The sequence below is a fragment of the Tinamus guttatus genome, unplaced genomic scaffold (assembly GCF_059628265.1).
Source record: "Tinamus guttatus ecotype Peru unplaced genomic scaffold, ASM5962826v1 Tinamus_guttatus_pri_ptg000330l, whole genome shotgun sequence".
Taxonomy (NCBI): domain Eukaryota; kingdom Metazoa; phylum Chordata; class Aves; order Tinamiformes; family Tinamidae; genus Tinamus; species Tinamus guttatus.
This window is the reverse complement of record NW_028288864.1, coordinates 1,184,368-1,199,324: the sequence shown is the minus strand read 5'-3', so window position 1 is coordinate 1,199,324 and position 14,957 is coordinate 1,184,368.

The window sequence follows — 14,957 nt, the reverse complement described above, 5'->3', positions numbered from 1 at the left end:
TTATCAGAAATACAAGTCAGCCAAAAGTCTATTGAATGTAGATGTGTTCCAAAAAGTAACCAACTTCTCCAGGTTCAGCAGAGCTTTAGCCTACATGTTTCCAATGAACCAGATTCTCTAACTATGTTGTGTTGTCCTTTTATTTATTTATTTAAGTTAATGGGATGCTGTGAGGCCAAAGCAGCTGATGAGCTGCTGATGGAAACCCAGCTCCTCATGGGAGCTTTTCACAGTAGCTGCTCTTGCTGTGGATGTCTGCACAGCTCTGCTACAGCTCCCCTGCGGTGGAAGCCACACTAACCTCTATAAGTAGCATTTTTTAGGCAATCTGTTTCTGCTTTCTGTTTTCTGTATTACTACCCCTTGGGTCACCAAAGCTTTCTTTTTGTAAACACAACAAACAGTAGCTTAAAGCTGCTCAACAAAACAGGTTTCAGTATGGAAGGCTGTAGAAAGTCCTTGCCCCTTGCAGACTGTTCTCTATCAGCTCCCTGCTCAGCCTTGCCTCCTGCCACACAGCTTTCCACAACACCCTAGAGGCCCCTACACAAGACTGCCCTGGGAGCCATTTCTTTTCTTGAATGTGACACTGACACCTTTCTCACCTCTGACAGAAACCCTGTGGATATTGGGGGCTTGCAGTTTTTCACGTATGACATTTTTTCTCAGATAGGCAGGATGGGAGACAGAAACAACCTTCCAAAGCAGAACATCTTTCAGTTTTGTTTTTCTAAAGCAATGTTGCTTTTGTAAGCGAGCATGTTGACTAGGAGTGGTGTCCTTCGTATTCCTTCTCAGTGCCCTGGTGTCAAACCCTTATCTTCAGTCAGATTCACTCATGTTTACAATGTGCCTCTCCTTAGTCCAGTGAAGAAGCTGTTGTTCTCAGAAGCTGTGGTTTTATTGCTTGTTCCTGAGACACTAGCCATGTGAGCAACTGTTGGGGATATGCAGCTAGCTGCAGGAGCCTCTGTGCTCTGCATATGGTTATATATGGTCCTGGAACACTGGAAATGCCACACTTCCAGTGTGAAAAAACACAATTCTGAGCCGAGCAGCCCTACAAAGACATGCAACTAGGGATTTTGAAGACTGAAATATTGGCCTAAGAAAATCACATTGAGAAAAAACAGCAAAATCCATTTGGAAGAAAGCTGATTCTCATTCTCTTCCTAAAATGCACAAGGCATGGCAAAGGAGACAAATAATTCAAAAGGGTATAAAAAGTAAACAGCAGTAAAGCAGAAGAAAGTATTGTAGAAAGTCAAAGCTATCAAATAGTGGAAGACACTGTTCAAGAGCAGATGGGAAAGAATAGAGGTTAGAAACTGAGACATAACCTTGCAAAAATAGGCACTGGAGGAACTGCACTTCAAAAGCATGTCAAGAAGCAAATTATCTAGGAAAATTTAAACAACCTTAACAAATTGAGGGCTGAGTTTAAGAAATAATCTAACAAATGTCTTCCTGAACCCAGTATAAAACTGCTTCCTGCACAAAGACTGATCTGTGGATTCAATAAATGCCTTTGAAGTTGAAGACAAAAGGTAATTGAGCAGCTCGGCCTACAGCAAGGAGAGTAGTGGAACGTAACGAGGACCAGCAGGAGGATTCATTTTGTTAACCTCAAATTCAGCGGCCTGGAAAAAGGAATGTTCAGCAAAACACTGAAAGTCACCGACTCAAAACGGGAGTTCGGTGAGTGCAAAGCCAAAGAGCAATTAAATACAGATGATAAGCAGGAGTGGAAGCAGATAAGAAGTTTATGCAACTTAGAGTTACTTCAAGAAAACAAGTCTAGGACAAAAATGTCCTGCAAGGACACGGTAAAGAAAAAAAAACCCTGCTGTTATTTTCTAATTTGTCATATAAAAAGTCGTACTGGCAGAAGATGTGGGGACACATTAGCCCTTTACCTAACAGCCCAGCATAAGGGCCAGGGCTGAGATCTGTCTGTCCTCCCAGGCAAGTGGGTTGCACAGCGCAGGCCAGATGGAGTTCACGGGGCCTCCGCAGCATTTTCTGGCTGCCATAGGAATGGAAACTGTCTCAGCTGAAGGAAGGTGAAGAACTTCACATCTAAATGCTCAGCATTATTATGGGATAATCAGCAAACACTTTACCTTGATTTGTGAGAGCCAGTGCCAGTCTCCCTGGAAACGAAAGCGATACCCTGAGCTGTCACTGAACCGTTTGGCAGTTCTGCCCGTCTCGGCTCTGACAGCTCGCTGAGTGCTCCAGACTTGCAGTTTTCAATGGGGGACACACAAGTTCGAGAAGCTTCTTGGGCCTCATCTTTCAGACGTGGGACTGCTTGTCATCAGCACATGTAATTCCTGCAGCAAAAATAAAGCAGAGTGAGTGCAAATATGTCATGCTCTTGGTGCAAACTGTTGCACAGCAGCTAAGAGCAAACCACACTGGCGCACCAGGGGAAGGACCCCTCTGGCCCAACCGAGACAGCATCTCACACATTTACTTGCAGCAGTCCTGGGAGCCAAGGGAGTAACAATATCGCTGCCTGTGGGAGGCAAAACGGAGGCATAGGAAGGTACCGAGCGTGCTTTGGAGTGGCAAGTAAGGCAGATGTAGGTGCCTGCATAAGATCCAGCATTAGAAAGACAAGGGAACAGGCCAGGCACCTGCCTAACCTGGCCCTTCAGGCAGCGGCAGCGCAGTGCGGCGGGTTGCAGTTAGCGAGCTGCGCAGCAGGTGTCTCCCAAGGCACGACAAGATTTGCCCGTCGCGGCGCTGCTGGCACTTTGGGTGACCATTCACACGCGCTCATCGCTGGGACACGCGAGCTTCTTGCACAAGCAGCATCGACAGAAAACACCGACTGCTCCCAGGGCACGTGGGGAGTCTGGGGAGCTTTCTGTCATCTTTTCAGCTATGACTTAGATCTGCAATGAGAGCAGCTGACAGCAGCACGATCTCCATCAACTCAAGAGCACATACCTAGCAGCAAAACAGAGCTTACACCACTGGTCCTTAATGTCACTGCAGTTTCCTATCCATAACCAATTTTTTAATTACATATGGCGCTCTCTAAGCAAGCTGTGTAAAACTGCAGTCAACACTAGTGTATTTTTCTGACAGCTAAAATACAACATGAAGAAGCATAATATCCTACTTCCATAAAGTGCTTGTTGTACTGTTTGGAATTTAACCAGTGAGAAAAACAAAACAAAAGAAGATAAAACAAAATAAAATAAAAACATCCACAAAAGTCAACTAATTAAATAGTCGCCTTACTTTCATTCATGCAACCTTGATAAATTACTGCTACTGCTCTTAACTACATAGTGGAACAGATTATGCTCAATTTAACAAAAATGAGGCCCTGTCCAAGCTGGACAGTCTAATTGTGCACTGCAAAGCCCCGAACGCCTGCAGAGACGCACGGGCGCTTGCCGAGGAGCTGCCGGGGACCGGCAGACGTCAGGAAGAGCCGCGTTTCAGCGGGAGATCACAGCGCTCACGAGCACGCGCGAGGGTCTGTGCGGAGCACCTGGGTCTAGATAACCAACGCTGACGCTGTAACTGGCTCTTGACCCAACATCAGGCTTCTGCCACGTGGCACACTGAATCCAGAGCTCCTTCCTGTGTCCTGGGGACAAACTGCACGCTGGATTCAGATGGGCAGTGCGGCCAGAGGACCAAGCGCCGGGGCAGGAGCAACACAGGCCCCAAGTCACTCCCACTTTTCTAAACAGACCCCTGCAACACCAACAGTGACCCCACAGAGGCTCTGTATTTACAGGGTACGTTATTTTACAGCATTTAATTAGACTATTAAAAATAAAGTATTTCTATTACTAGGTAATTAATATGTTTGCAGAGTTGATCAAGGTTATAAGTGAGATAGAGTGAGAACAGGAGAGCTGTCAGTCCAGCCAGTGTTCGACCCCAGGGAGAGCTCCACGTTGGCGCCATCTCTGCTGAGCAGCAAAGGGGACACTTGGATTTTTGCTACATCTTAGTTTTGACTATGAAATGATTGCCGGTAACTCTGCTTGTCATATTTTGAGTTCTTACCCTTGATTTTCCTCCAAGAGCTGTAGGATAGTATTGCTGCACCCTGTCAAACTGCAGGATTTCACTTATAGGTACATTATTCATGCTCTGTACCGTGAATGCAACATCACAGGTCCTCCACCTCGCACCTTGGCATCCATTCCCCTTCCATATCTACAAGAGTTGCATTCCTAAGTCTCCTTAAGACTCATCCAAGCCACATAGCCTAAGAAAAACAAGGAGGAAGACATTTTCAGAGGCAAGTGAATTTGCAAATATCAATTTATTATGCTTTTATTCCCTTTTCTCTGTTTCGTTCGTTCCTTTCCTTTAGCTTAGCAACAAGGCATAGGGAAAACCCACTTGCATCCAGGAAGACACCCTATAATTAAAGCCAAAGGATTCTATTCCAAAGGAATTACATCCTTTTTCCTAGTAGAGTGTATGAAAAATCAGGCAAGCAGTGCATGCATTTTTTACGACCAGGAGGACCCTCAAGTACTACTAATGAAGTACAGAAAGAAAAGACAGGACTCTCAGTAGGGAAATATCATCCATTAAATGCCTCCCTGGGGATCAAATGACACTTACAATTGAGAGACACTAACTGCCTCCTACATTTCAATTGGTACCAGCAGGACGCCTATTTGTAAAGATCTACACTGCCTGTATTCTGTTAGTGTTAGATGCCAAGCAAATATTTTCTGAGCTTTACGTTAGATAGTCATTTTTTCCTTTTTTCCACAGATGATCAGCCAAATTTTACTTTTTAAAAGCTTGATCCCACTCAAGAATGAGCACAAGAGCAACTCCGTAAGCACACGTAGTCTCATGGAAATCGATGGACCCACTGAATACATTGTTCGATGTTTTCTGATCAGGGCTTTAAATACATTGTCCTTTACGGTAAGACTTCTGCGGTTCCATTTGTAAAAGTGTGCTTGCCTTTCACTAAATAGCTGCCACTAAAGATCAAAAGGCTTTTGAAATACATCCCGTAAAAAGACCTAAGAAAGAGAACTTGGAAATTTGTTGACGTTGCTGAGCTGATTAATCAAAGCCAGCTCTTTGATCCGGTGAGGAAGCCCTCAGTTCCGCAGCGCCGAGCAGGTTAACAGGGTTCCGCTCCCGGGTAGCCTGTCCCGACGCGCAGGCAGCCTCATGCAGCCAGCACCGGAGGCAGAGGGACCTCTGTTCTGCTGGGCTGGCCCTCTTGGAAACTGAACGTCCCCATCGCAGCTACTATCTGCAGATTCCATTTGGTTCCCTGGAGCATACATACCTTTTTCATTGGAGTTCCCTGTATTGTTATATGTAGACACATATACACACATATATACACATAAATATGCAAATACGCATCAATTTGTGCAATATTCACTACCATTCAAATAAAAAATGCACAGTGATTCCCCCCTCTATAGATTTTACATACCACTCCATTAAAAAAAGCTGCAGTCACAAATAGCACAGATTAACCATCAGAGAAAGATTGTAGATCACATGCCAGCAGGTGCCTGAAAAGCCCTGCAGTTTAAAGAGATGCTCTGAGAAGTACCCTGGGTCCTTACAGCACCATAGGGGACCAGCACTGGATCCTGCCCTGCCCTGGAGGGCCTCACCTGGACTAAACGTGGCCCATTCCAAACTTACGCCACCCATATGCAAAGGTGGCTGCAGTTCAGGGACAGATGGACTGAAATCATCCCCCAGGTCCCTAGAACTCACCAGGGAAGCACTGGGAAGTACCTGGATCAACAGCTTCTTCCATTGGCTTGGCTAGGCCTGCACAGCGACCAGTCTGGGCCTCACTGCGCTCACCGAGCAGAGCAGCTTCTCTGTGCAAAGGCATCGCGGTGTTGGCGACTGGGCTATCGGTATCGCACTTGCTGCTAACTGCGAACACAAGCTTGGGGCTGACCTTTCTGTTTTCTTCCTTCCCTCAAGCAGCATCTTTACTATTAGCAATGTCTCCAGGGCACAGAGAACAAGCAGGATCCCCACCAGCAAACCCTGCTAAAGTGTGGCCTTCTGCTCTGCTGCTTACTACAAGAGCACGTTGCAGGTCATCTAACTGCTTCAAGACATACAAAAGCACTTCGGGGAAAAATCCCTGTTACCTGCGGAGTTGAAGGCTCTCCCAAATTTTGACACATACTGGGGCACATTCTTAGCGCTGCATAACAGATGGGGCTTGTTTACTTCCAAAGCTCTTGAGTATCTCAATTTTTAAATACAAATCTGGAAAATTTCCACCTAATTTATGCTTCAAAGTTAGCACGATTTCACAGCAGCTGGATCTGTTTCTCTAACTCATACACTCATCTACATATAGATGCTTATCCCAGCAAGGGATGCAGACCCATGGAATGCAAATGTTTCACCAGCAGGCACCGGGGAGACGATTGCTCTTTCCGTTGAGTTTTTACTTGGGGTTCATAGGCAGCCTCTACCATTAAGGATTTACAGATGCTTCTTTACCTATTCTGCACATATCACATACTTTCCTAGGACCGTTCTAGAAATTTTCTGAAATGGGCTTTCAGATTATAAGCAAGTCCATTTTTTCATATTCCCTCAGCAGCATAACCAAGCACCTTAGTTACCATCTGTCAAATTACTCGCATGGAGCCATGAAAACATTCTAAAATAATCTAATATGCCTTTTATTTGCTAGCAAATGCCACAATTTCAAATGCTTCTAGTTCTAGTTGGAGATGGCTACAAATCAATCCTCAGTCCCAGAGGGCAAACAAGTATTTTCTCTTCCCAGGGATACGCCACGTAAAAGGGCTGGATCCAGGAGCTCTGCACATAAGCGGGCCAGCCTGGGCTCTTTGAACTAATGGAGAAATCCCGACAGCTCAAAGGCAGCAGCGTGTTGCTGCCTGCGTATCACGACTTTAACAGTGGGCTGGTCTGCGTTGACATGCGTTACACTAGACGGGATATTTCATAAGCAAGACGGCCAGAGTAAATGTCCACAGGCTGCAAAGCACTCCCCTGCTTGTTATCCAGACAGCTCCCCCACCCCACGTCTAGGAAAAGAGACTTTCCACTGTTTAAAACCAGTCACGGAGATCCTCCTGCCACCCTAAATCTTTGCCTACCTCCAATTCAGCACTGACTTTTATTTTTGAGGCTTGCAAGCAGCTCTATGTGCCTATGCAGCTCTGTTCTCCAGCAGGAACCTGAAAAGCTGAAATATTGCCGGCGAGCCTGTCCCCGCAGGGCTCGCAGCCCAGGTTTGCAGACTCATGACATTCTAATGGATGACATGAGCTTCTGATAAGTGTCTGAACTTTGGGCTACTCCTCTGAATTGCACTCAGACTCCAGCCCCTAAGGAGTTCACCTATCATTTTTAGAACCTTATTAACTAGAGCTTAAGGGAAACAGCTATAGATTTTATTCAGCGGGGACATTTGGCTGTGTAGAGTGATGCTCTCTGCATTCATTTCCTTTTCTGCAGTGTTTCAGTACTGCACATTATTTAGCCATCAGATGTGAACACAAATAATTGTACAATAAAAACAGTGACTCAACAGGTTATTGCCACAATAACTCCTACAACTCTGCTGTGCACAGAGGGAAGCTTGGGTGCTCACCCCACTTAGGAAGCAGATGCAGGTAATGCCAGGACTCATCACAGGTAGTCACTGTGCTGCATTTATCATGGAGACTGTAAGGGCACATTGCAAACGGAAGGAGGGGAGAGGGAAACGGGAGCTCTGGTTATATCTATCAGCAAATCCTTCATAACCTTTTCCCCAACGTTGCTTCTCTCACTCTAATTTATAATTAAAAAATACACAGTCTACCTGGGGTAGGAGCAGCAGGTAGATGCAGGAGGCATTTCCCTCTTGGCACCTCTTTGCTGCTCCATTTGCTTTTTCAACATGCTTTTCCATCAGACTTGACATCAGATCTAGCCATGGTGGGGCATAATTCCCTAGTCTACCATGTTAATTCTGACTGAGTCGTAAAATTAAACATTAGGAAAAGGAGAAGGCGCATTATGCATTCCGTTAGCTACAGCAGCCATAAGACTCAGCAGTAACCTAACAGCTTTCTGGGAGAGAGCCCTCACCCGGCTCCCTCTTCCATCACTGTATCCAAGTCTTTGCAGTTCACATTGCAAAGCAAGAGAAGAAATAACAAACAGGAGCCAAGGGCCCTGCACACAGAGCAGACCCGTATGGCACAGCGATTCTGTCCATGCAGAGACCTCAGGCGCCACCCAAGCCCCAAGGGAATTACATGACCCTGGGCCTGGGCACCTAAAGGGCACAGGCGCTGCTGAAATCCAGACGTTTTGGCTCATTTGACTTTTCACACTCTCACATTGCCTCACACTGGGGGAAACTGCCCTTTTTTCTTCTGCCCTTTCCCTTTCCCCAGCTCGCGGGGCCCATCCTCCCCTGGCCGGTCTTTGCCGCATGTTCGGAATTGGCGCTGGGAAGCCGCGCTCGGCTTCCACGAGGAGCTGCGGCTCATTAGCTGCGTGGCCTTTTTGGGGGATTATAAAGAGCTCACGTAGAGTGTTGCAGATGCTGGGCCAGAGGCAGGGATTTTTGACTTTTTTTTTTTTTTTTTAATGAAATGATTATTTTCCAGAGGTTTGCTGTGAGTTACAGAATGAACTTTGTGCGAGATGGAGACTGGGTGCTCGCGCCAGCTTGGAAGTGCTCACACAACGCTCATGCCAAGCATGTACTCCCAAATTTGCTTTAGGGAAAGCGTCATGGTTCTCTCCATCACGCCTACAGAGCCCCACAGTCGAATCTTTAATTTCTTCACAATATTCAGTTTCTCCCCAAAGCAGCCCTGTAAGGCAAGAACATTTTACAACCCCCTTTTTTCTTTTTTAAAGAGAAACTTTAAGAGGTGTGTGGATCACAAAGAGATTTAGGTACTTAAATAGAAAGCGGAAGCCCAAATCCATCTGAAATGAACATGCAAGAAGCTCCCCCAGTAGGGCTGAAACACCTTAATACTTGCTAAATTTCTGCCTAAGTGATTAGCTCAAGGTCATTCAGGGTGTTTGCAAAAAAACAGCTCCAAAGTGCAAGTTTGCTCAAAAGCCATGCTGCTCCCTGTGAACCTGAAAGACAGAAATTTTGCAACTTTGCCAGGCTGGGCCAAGCAAGATCCCTGCTGCAGGAGCAGCCCGAGGGGCAGCGGCAGCTCTGCCCGGCCACAACGCATCAATGCCCCATTCTGCAGCCGGGCTGGCTCGGGGGCGGCCCCCAGGTCTCTGCACAGACCCGCATTGTGCGAGGCCGGTGGAGCCCAAAACCCGGGGGACGCAGCCGCAAGGACAGTCCTGCCCGCACCTCCCCTCCGGAGGCACGAGCACCAAGGAGCGGCGCCTACGCAAACACCGCAGAGCCCCTTTGATGTGGCGGGGCCTCAACTGCATCTTTCAGAGCCCCTGAACCTCTTCCATCCACCTAGAAAAACAACCAACTTGAGAATTTTTGCTTTAAATTCAGATGCCGCTACTCTGAGCAGCAGCATGTGCACACAGGAAGCTTTATACCTCTCCTTGAGTGGTGTCAGACTCAAAGTAAATTATTTATGAAAGTGTATCATGTGATATTTTAGTTTGGATTTAAAGGGGCAGGACTGATGTGAAGGATAGCTTAAAAATTATTAAAAATACAGTCAAACCGGAATCTCTTAGTTTTGCTCAGCATCTGCTCCCTGCTAAGATTGAGATGTCATCCACAGTTGCATGGATAGTCCCATTCCCTTGAGTGGTGTCACTCCTCATTTCCACTGCTCTATGGGAAGATAAGAATCAGGATTTGTGCAATAGGATTCCTGGTGCCAGTGTTTTTCCAGTGCAGAGCTGAGTGGGTGGATTGCAAATGCAAATCCTTTTCTCCCCTCAGCATCAGATCCACATGTAGCTTTCTGTTCTCCATACACAAGACTCAATTCATTTCTTACATTATCAACAGTCAGACAGCCCCAGACAATTGTTATTACACAAGATAAAATTACCTGAAATACTGTGCTGCTGCAGAAGGATTAAAATCCCAAATATCGGGTTAGATAATTGACAGTAATTTCCCTATGTTTGCTAAGTATTAATTCAAATCAAATATTTCTAAATTATTGAGGCTCAAAATAAAGTCCATCACCTTAATCACCACCAAGGGATCTAAAAGCATATTAAAGACAGTTTTATGGAAAAGACAGAGCAAAAAAGTCATTGAGATCCAGTCCTCTACCAATCTATTTGCACATATTAGTATTTCTCCTCAGGGGACTTTTTGTAGCCAAAGAGGAGCATCTCAAAGCCCTGCTCCTTTCCAGGAGTAGCTGAGCAAACTCCCACCAGGTGAAGTAGTGGGCCCCACTTTGAGAATCTGTAGAGTAACACAAGAGGGGGAATCCTTTCTCCAGGGGCACCAGCAGACTTCAGAGGTGGACTAATGGATCTGAGATGGTCCCGTAAGCTACATAGCAAGTCTGGCTGAAGTTTCACAAATGACAAAACACCTCGGCAACTTTCTGCCATGTCAGGATCAGACCACTAAAGCCAAGCCACAAGCACGAAACTCACATGCCATGTGATAGGTAGCTGTGCATCAACCCATACACGATTTCAGGAGACAACTCCTGGGAGCAGATTCCAGCTTGCCTCACTCCCCACTGACGTGCTACATCAGTGTTCCAAACCTGGACTTCGATCCTTCAGCCCCATATCCTTGCGGATTTCTCCGTCAAACTTGTGGCCAAGCAGGATGACTGTGCTTGGACTGACAGTAGACTTGCAGCTGCCCTCATTTTTCATGGAACTCTGATGGCTTTGACAACATCTTCCCCTCTTCCCCCATCCTAACTCAAAATTATCGGTAAAATGTAAAGAAAGCAGCAGACTCTATAGCAATATACATCCTGCTGTGCATAGGTTGCTTGACACACACACCAGCAGCAAAGGCAAGTCTGAAGCCTGCAGACACACTTGAAGTGTTTCATGTGGTCCTAAACTCTGGACTTCTAAGACTGAAACACCTGAATCATGGTCCTTGATTTTGCTCTTTATAAAGATACGTCACTTACAATATTAGGACTAGCTTTGGCTTTTAAAAAGACATTTTAGCTTTTAAAACCTCACAATCCATGACATTTCACCTTATTCAGATGCATGGGTTTGGTCTGAGCCTTTCTGACAAAAGAATTTGTACGTCATTATGCAAGTCTCCTAGGAGGAAAGCCAAGAAACTGACACATTCCCTTGGCCATGAGCACCAGCGCTGCAAGGAGCGCCTGATCTTGACTTGAATCTCACTTTTATTGCAGAATAAGCAGGGCAAGCCACACACCCAGCCCAGGCCCTCTGCAGAGCTCCCTTCTAGTGCCAAGCTGTTCCAGTCATGGTTGGAAAAGCCACCTCTGGATTTCTCCAGCTGCACTGCAGGCGATATCAGATTTTTCCCAAGTTCAGAGGATGGGACAAAGCGCAGACTCTGCCTCGGAGCAGACAACTGCACTGGTGATCTTGGGAGGGCCCTCTCAGACCCACCACAACAACTGTCAGCTGCAGCCACCCAGCTTTTGAGCACAGGGACAAAAGAGCCACAGTTCCCCCACGTTTCCATCTCGGCGTCCATCTATTTTGTCAACCGCAAGTGACTCTCTGCTGTCCTTAACGCTGCCCAGCTGAACAGCAGCGCTCCTTCCTGCCCCTGGGAAAGGCTGCAATAAATTTCCACAGCTCACATGAAGCTTCTACTGAGTCAAACCAGCTCTATCAATCAGCCAGTTTGAATTTCCACACTTTGGCATCCTTAAGCACCCACTGTGGTAATTAAACCGAGGCTGCTGTCCTTAGAAGTCCAGGGCATTTTGTGCAGACCTGAGTGGACATTAATGCTTCCCATCGGCCAGGCTGTGCATCCCATCAGGATGAGGACAGCACCTTCGCACCAGCCCATCCCGGCAGCAGGCAGAGCTCTCGGCTCTTCTTTGCCTGCTGCTTACTTGACTACCATAAGGCAAATTCTGGCATTCCACCAAAAATAGGAAGTTTCGACTGTTAAGGTAATATTTTGTAACTAACCAGCATATCTTTTTCCGTGTAGGAGTGTGGTTTGAATTCAGTGAGCACTAATAATATTTTAATTTTAAAAAATCACTAGCATTTAAAAATATTTCTCCTAGATGATGTGCTTATATTTTTCTTCCCAATTTCTTGCTTTATTTCAGGGGATAGTTGTTTATTTTTGCTAATAATGATCCTGGATACAAAGGTTGAGGCACATTTGTTTCTTCTCCTTGCTAAGCTGCACTGCCAGGTGCAGCCCGGTAACTCAGCAAGAAGGTCAGGTGGTTCCATCAGAGCATAAGAGAAAAGGAAAACCAGAGAGAAACTTTTCTGCAACTGTTACCATAGTAATCATTCATTTCACCAAGTCCTGGAACATCATTTCAAGGATTTTTCCAAATGCCCATAGCAAAGACAGCAGGCATCAGCAACCTCCTCCGTTAAGACCTCCAAAACCTGTCATAGACCTTTCTCTTTTCTGTTGAAAGCAGAAGCAAAACAATGTGGACTAGAAATAACATTGCTATCAAGACAGATGGATGGGGAGGCAGACATGGGAAAAGAAAGAAAGAAAAAAAAAACCAAAGACCTCTTCCTCTGTGCCCAGGGCCTCGTGTTCCCACCAGTGACGCTCACTGCCAGCCTGAGCTACGCCAGTGCCAAGGCACCCAGGATCTTGACAGCAAGCCCTGGAGATCAAAGCCAGCTCTTTAAATGTGCCAAGGGCTTCGGCTGCAGGGCAGTGGCTCCTGAAACCAGGCCACGTAACTGGCCCGGGGGGCTCTCAGGGCTGGCGGTTCATGAGGAGGAGCCGGGTGCAGTGTGTGTGCAGGGCGCAGGGCAGGAGGCTGCTGCTGCGCCCCAGCCCCTCTGCGACGCACTCGCCGCGAGCTCCTCCAGGGATGAGGAATTTCAAAGCAGGGCTGTAACCTCTCAGCTTGAAAAATACCATATGTGGAAACCCATTTTCAAATATTGGTTTTGTGCTGTTCCAAGGAGGTGTTTTCCTCTAACTAGCTACCTCATGTGAGTTCCTAGGCAGAGATAAGACCACTTTGGTTACATTCCTCAAATACAAAACACACTTTTCTTTCTTTATGTTCAAACAGCTCCAGCATGATTGATCCAGGACAAGAACTAGAGTACCTAGCAACTGGCATGCTACAAATAATAAATAGAAATTTTCCACAACAACTCCGACCTCAGCAAGAGCTCAAACAGAAATGCTGCCGAATGCAAACCATGCTCCATACCAATATCCTTCTGACCCACGTCAAGGAAGCGCTGGTTTTAAGGTCTCCCCATACCACAAGGGTCGGTATTCTGGAGCTTGCAACATTAGTCATTTTTTCTACATCATTTGAGGCATGGCTTCCAGCAAGCTGCCTCCATGATCCGTATACGAGTGTCCAAATCTCTTTTTGCATCACTTGAGGCTCACTCAGCCCACAGTGCGGGAGCCGAGCGGCACACGGGTGCCGAGATCGCACGCGCCGAGGGGCAGCACTGCCAGCAAACGGCTAATTCAGCCATATGCGCCTCGAGTCACCTGCTGTGCATGAGCAATGCCTGACACCAAGCACAGAATCAGACCTCCTGCTACATGGCAGCCTCTATGGAAGATCTATAATTACACTGATACAACAATAACGAAGAGGAGACGTAAAAAGTAGATTTGAGAACTGCAGAGGCTTAGAGACAGGCTCAGTTATGTGAGTTTTCCTGCTGCGCATTACAAGATTGCTTCCTGTGGCTGTGTCCAAAACAACAGAGCTGAGAACAGTTCAGATCCACATGGACCTGGCTACATCCCAGCTCTGCAGGATGGAAAAAATACCAGGGCTCCAGACACCCTCCTATCCTCTGCCTGGCTACAAACCCAGACTCATGTGAGCTGTGGGAGCTGGCATAAAAAACCTCACATTTCTGTAGGTAATAACCCCCACTTTCTGCAGGACCAGGACCTTGCTGTCAGCTCTGTCCCCAGACTGGGGCTCCTTTGGAAACAAACAGGATAAAAAAGGGCTGAGTGCTTAATGAAACAGCAAAATAGCCAAACTATTGGGTTTGATTTGACTAAGCATTCATTCAACGGATAGTAAAATATTCATTTTGTGCCTGGGCTGGTTTTACATCCTTGTAAGAGAGCATTTATCTAACTTGATAAAAGAGAACCTCCGTTCAAAGCCAGAAACCAGAATGCTTCAGAGAGCACAAAAATGATTCAATTCTTAAGGAGCAGCGAGGGGGCGCAATTGGACTCAAATAAGTTTTCAGTCAGCCCAAAGCTTAATTTTTCTGTCAAGCATAATTATTGTTTAGATCTGAATTTGGGCAAAGATCTCCAAAACGGCAAGCATGAGAAGCAACAGTCAGGCTGGAACAGACTCACATTCTCTGCAGAGCAAAGCAGCTAGAGAACCTAAAACCCGTGGCTACCAATGGCTCACACTAAATTAAGTGCAGATTAATTATTCACAAGCACATTTGTCTCATTGCAACATTAACAGTGTGAGATATCACTGATTCTGTGCTGCTTTAAAGGTATCACATTAGGCAGCAAGAAATAGTATTTGTAAACCTCAAGGAAGCCTGTATACAATATATTCTGTTAGGAATTCTTTCTCCATGTCAGTCACACTGTTTCGGCATAAGGACTAAAAAAGTTTTTACATACTCGTTAATTAGAGTTTAGTTTTATTTGAAAAATGCATCTCTCACAATATGTCAAGTTAATATGCCATAATATTCTGAACATTATTGTTTTTATGCTTATTAGGCATATTCTGCTAGAAGAAAGCATTTTAAATTAGATTAAATCTTATACATGTTTAATGCGGTGTTCTCACAATTCAAAATACTCTATTAAAATAGCAGAGAGA